Source organism: Lepus europaeus, chromosome 3, assembly GCF_033115175.1.
Source record: "Lepus europaeus isolate LE1 chromosome 3, mLepTim1.pri, whole genome shotgun sequence".
In the NCBI taxonomy this organism is placed as follows: Eukaryota; Metazoa; Chordata; class Mammalia; order Lagomorpha; family Leporidae; genus Lepus; species Lepus europaeus.
The window spans coordinates 129,713,312-129,719,197 of NC_084829.1; the positions used below are offsets into that span (position 1 = coordinate 129,713,312).

General features: G+C 39.3%; 1 pseudogene; it reads left to right on the forward strand.

The window, feature by feature from the left end:
* Window positions 1-2,491: 2,491 nt before the first annotated feature.
* On the forward strand, window positions 2,492-2,786 carry LOC133757098 (small ubiquitin-related modifier 1-like; annotated as a pseudogene).
* The last annotated feature ends 3,100 nt before the right edge of the window (window positions 2,787-5,886 follow it).

A 5,886-nucleotide genomic window follows, 5' to 3' on the forward strand; every position in this document is an offset into this window, starting at 1 on the left:
AGTAGAAATTCACATGGAAACACAGGCTATCCTGAATGGGCAAAGAAATCTTAAATAACAATAACAAAGCCAGAGGCATCACAACACCACATTTCCAGACATACTACAGGGCAGTTATAATCAAAACTGCCTGATACTGGCACAAAACAGATCAATGGAACAGAATAGAAACTCCAGAAATCAATCCACACATATACAGCCAACTTATCTTTGTCAAAGGAGCTAAAATCAACCCCCGGAGCATGGACAGTCTTTTCAACAAATGGTGTGGGGGATCCTGGATCTCTGCATGAAGATGTATGTAGCAAACCCCTACCTTACACCTTTCATAAAAACCCATTCAAAATGGTTCAGAGACCTAAATCTACTACCTGATACTATCAAATTATTAGAAAACATTGGAAAAATGCTGCAAGACTTTGATATAGGTAAAGAGTTCTTGACTAAGACCCCAGAAACACAGGCAATAAAAACCAAAATTGAAAAATCAGATTGAGAGGTTTCTGCACTGCAAAAGAAACTCAGCAAAGTGAAGAGGCAACCGACAGAATGGAAGAATTATTTGTAAACCCTGCAACGGATAAAGGATTAATATCCAGAATATTTAAAGAACTCAAGAAAACCTACAACAACAAAACAAAGACTCCAGTTAAGAAATTGGCAAAGGACTTGATCAGGCATTTTTCAAAAGAGGAAATCCAATGGCCAACAGACACATGAAAAAATGCTCAGGATCACTAGCTGTCAGGGAAATCCAAATCCAAACCACAATGAGGTTTCACCTCATCCCAGTTAGAATGGCTCTGATACAGAAATCAACAAATGCTGTTGAGGATGTGGGGTAGAAGGTATGCTAATCCACTGTTAGTGGGAATGGAAACTGGCACAGCCACTGTGGAAGACAGTATGGAGATACCTCAGAAATGTGAATATGGACCTACCATATGACCCATCCATTCCACTCCTGGGAATTTACCCAAAGGAAATGAAATCAGCATATGAAAAAGTCATCTATACTCCCATGTTTATTGCAACTCAATTCACAATAGCTGAGATATGGAATCAATCTGGATGCCCATCAACTGAAGACTGGATAAAGAAATTATGGGCTATATACACCATCGAATACTACAAAGCAGTAAAAAAAAATGAAATTCCATAGTTTGCAACAAAATAGATGCAATTGGAAACCATTATACCAACTGAAATAAGCGAGTCCCAAAAAGACAAATACTATATGTTCTCTCTGATCTGTGGTAACTAATAGAGTACCTAAAAGGTAATCTATAGGAGTGAAATTGACACTTTTAGATGTGATGATTTTTAACAGCCCATGTCTCGACTGTTGAGGAATAGATTTTTTATCATAATGTTTGTTGAACTCTGTATTTAGTGTAGGGTTAATCTTACATGTAAAAGTTAATTGAAAATAGATCTTAGTAAAAAATAAGAATGGGAATAGGAGATGGAGGATGAAGAAAGGTGGGAGGGAATGTAGGGTGCAAAGAATCACTATATTCCCAAATTTGTATTTATGAAATACATGGAGTTTGTATATCTTAAATAAAAGGTTTCTGGGGAAATAAAGAAAGGTGGTCTCATCTGTTTAAAACATCCGGTAATTTGAGTTCTAGTGCTCGTTATTATATATATATATATATATATATATATATATATACATATATATATATAAATCCAAAGGAATTTAAAACAGTATGTCAAAGAGTCATCTGCACTTGCATATTTATTGCAGCACTATTCACAATACCCAAGAAATGACGTCAACCAAGATGTCCATTAACTGATGAATGGATAAAGAAAATATGGTATATTTAACAATGCAATATTATTCCATCACAAAAGAATAAAGTTTCGTCATCTGTAGCAACATGTATGAAACTGCAGGATATTATGTTAAATGAAATAAATGAGGTAGAGAAAGACAAATACTGCATATTCTCATTTGTATCTGGAAGCTAACCTCACAGAAGTAGAGTACAGAATAGCAGTTACAAGAGACTGGGTTTGGTGAGGGGAGGCAGGGGTGAAGTGAGGATGGTTTATGGGTACAGCAGCAGCTGGATAGCAGGACTAACTTCTAATGTTCTGTAGCACAGGATGATATCATGATTGTGAACTATTTTTTAATATAGCTACTAGAGAGGCTTTTAAATGCTCCCAGCATAAAGAAATATATGTCTGAGGTAGTATAAGTATTTACAAATACTGTTGGGAATAGACATCAACAATATATTTCATGCACCTGTATGTGAAATGACTCACTCTACTTCCATTCCTACCTGTTATATCTGAAGATTCAAGCACACAACAGGAGACACGAGGTGGCTTAGCTTTTTTCTTTGCTCACTTCAACAGGGTAGTTCCCAGTTGTGCCGTGGGGAAGAGAGCTTGATATATAACCCCCAGAGCAAGCTTCTGCTGACCCTAGGCCTCTGCAGTGCAGAACTCCCTGGGTGCAAGCACCATCACCATGTCTGACCAGGATGCAAAACCTTTAACCGTGGTCTTCAGGGATAAGAAATAAGGAGAATACATTAAACTCAAATAGCAGTGAGGTTCACTTCAAAGTGAAAATGACATACACCTCAAAAAAAAAAAAAAAGAAAAAAAAGAAAAAAAACCTCAAAGAATCATATTATCAAAAACAGGGAGTTCCAATGAACTCAGGTTTCCCTTTGAAGGTCAGAGAATTGCTAGTAATCATTTCCCAAAAGAACTGGGAATATCTGATCACAAAAGATGTGATTGAAGTTCACCAGGAATAATGGGATCTCAATCAATGGTTGGATATTCTTTTTTCCCCTTTTACTTCAATCCTTTTTAATTTTTGGTTTGGATATGAAATTATTTTTCTTATTTTTGCAATCTTTTTTTTATTATAAAATTACTTCTTACGGAATGTAGCATTGAAAGTGAGGTTGAAGGCTGCCACCTTATCTCCTTCAACATCTGAGAGCTAATTATTCATTATCATTTGTTTTCATTTTGCTGATTTTTGGTGATCAAGCCTTAGCTGCCTCCAAGTGCCCTCTCCTTTAAAAGATTACATGTGTGCACAGAAACCTCATCTTTTCCAGAACTGTGCCTTTTGTTTATTTTTATTTTTAGTGGGGCATGGTAATTGTACGTATTTTGGAGGTACAGTGTGACATTTCAGTATGAGGGAATCTTCAAAGAGGTCATAGAAAATGTGCCTATCTTTTCATTTCATTTTCTAAGAACTTTTTGAAGCCCTCACTTGTACGTATGCAGCATGAATGATCAGATCAGGGTAATTGGCTTATGTGTGAGCATGATGTTTCAGAAAGAGTGCTTTTCCTTTGTCCAAAGACACAGCCTATAACTGAGCTCATTAGCTCCTTACATTAGGTGAGTAAGCAAAGTTGCAGCAGTAGAGTATTAGGTGAAAGACAGGACTTCAATAGCACAAGCTGGATGCTCAGCTGGGAGCCCTCTTGAGCTTGGTGGAGAAATCTGACCTTGAACTGAGGAAAGAGGGATCCTCTAAAGAATTTTAGGCAGGTGAGTATCATGATTAGATTTACAATCTTGATCCAACATGGTGGATAAAGTAAGCAGAACAGAAGATTCTTGTTAAAATATGGCAGACTGCATGTGTACAACATCTCTCCCTTGACTGTGTTTCCAACCCTTTCTAAATTGATAGAAGTAGTTTTATGAAGGCATAAACTCCAAATGACATGGAGAATGATTAAGGATATTCCATCAATGGAATTTTTTTTAAAGATTTACCTATTTATTTGAAAATCAGAGTTACACAGAGAAAGGAGAGGAAGAGAGAGAGAGAGAGAGAGAGTGAGAGAGAGAGAGAGGTCTTCCATCCGCTGGTTCACTCCTCAATTGACTGCAATGGCCAATGCTGCGCTGATCCAAAGCCAGGAGACAGAAGCTTCTTCCAGATCTTCCATGTGGGTGCAGGAGCCTAAGGATTTGGGCCATCTTGTATTGCTTTCCCAGGGCATAACAGAGAGCTGGATCGGAAGTGGAGCAGCCAGGAGTCAAATCAGTGCCCATATGGGCAGATGAGGTAATGTCTACAGACTTGTACTGGGACCTGGCAACTGAATTCCCCACTTCTAGAGCACTGAAAGTCACAGTTTGGGCCACAAGGCAGGAAAGTGGTAACATTCTTGGCCTAGGGATAGTCTCTAAAATATTGACATATGGGATGGGGGCATGGGGCGATCTGTCAATGTTACAAACTTGTAGTTAGATAGGAGTAGATTCTGGTGTTCTACTGCACAGTAGCATACTTGTAGTTAATATTATGTTGGATATTTTAAAATTGTTCCAAGAAACCATTTTAAATGATCTCACTACAAAGGAATCATGAATGGTTGAAGGGATAGATTTGCTCAATGTCCTGATTTGATCATTACACAATGATTGCACATATTAAAACATCATTCTGTATGACATAATTATGCATGATTATTATCTGTCAATTAAAAATAACATAAAACTATAAAAGCATACAGACATCAGAAGCTGCAGAAGGAAATGGCCCAGATGCAGCACCTGAAGTGAGCTCTCACAGGTCCCTTCCCCAGTCACGGACTCAAAGCGTTTCATCCCTTCTTTTTAGTATTCACGGACACACGTGTACTAGCAGGCACCTGAGCAGTGCTTCTAGTGTGGACAATAGAGACCAAAGGAAGAGAGCGGAAGATAGAGTGAGTGAGAGAGCACTTAAGGAAAGATAAGTTGAAAAGCAAGAAGAAAACTGAACAAAAATCATTAACATCATTCGTTGTGAATAGTTTTTATATATTTTTCATACTAAAAAATGTGAATATGAAGTTCAAATTAATAATGCAAATCTAGCAGAAAAAAGGGGACTGGCATAGGTCAACATATAAAGGATCCTTGGGGCTGGTGCTGTGGCATAGTGGGTAAAGCCACTGCCTGCAGCGCCAGCAACCAATATGGGCGCTGGTTTGAGACTCGGCTGCTCCATTTCTTATCTGGCTCTCTGCTATGGCCTGGGAAGACAGTAGAAATGGCCCAGCTCCTTGGGCCCTTGCACCCACATGGGAGACCCTGAAGAAGCTCCTGGCTTCTGGCTTCAGATCGGCGTAGCTCCAGCCGTTGTGGCCATCTGGGGAGTGAACCAGCAGATGGAAGACCCCTCTCTCTCTCTGTCTCTCCTTCTCTCTCTGTGTAACTCTGATTTTCAAATAAATCTTTTTTTTAAATGATCCTTAGACCATTTCTGGAAAAGATATATGATGAAAAAAATCATGCATGGATCCAAAAAAATTTTTGCACAAAAATAAATGCCTTTCAATTCTACTTTCCATGAACTTTTTTAAATTCCCTCAAAAGAAAAGGAAGTAGAGAAAGGAAAGTTAAGTCCTGTTTTTTTTTTTTTTTAAGATTTATTTATTTATTTGAAAGTCAGAGTTACAGAGAGAGAGGAGAGGCAGAGAAAAGGAGAGACAGAGAGAGAGAGAGGTCTTCCATCCTCTGGATCACTCCCCAATTGGCCACAAAGGCTGGAGCTGTGCTGATCCAAAGCCAGAAGCCAGGAGCCTCTTCCAGGTCTCCCATGAGGGTGCAGGGGACCAAGGACTTGGGCCATCTTCTACTGTTTTCCCAGGCCGTAGCAGAGAGCTGGATTGGAAGTGGAGCGCCGGGTCTCGAACTGGCGCCCCTATGGGATGCTGGTGCTTCAGGCCAGGGTGTTAACCCACTGTACCACAACACCAGCCCAGTTCTGTTTTCTCCAGTGAGAAATCAGTAAAAGATGCCTAAAATTGAAAAATATATTTAGGGCCGGCGCTGTGGCACAGCCGGTTAATGCCCTGGCCTGAAGCGCCGGCATCCCATATGGGCACTGGTTCT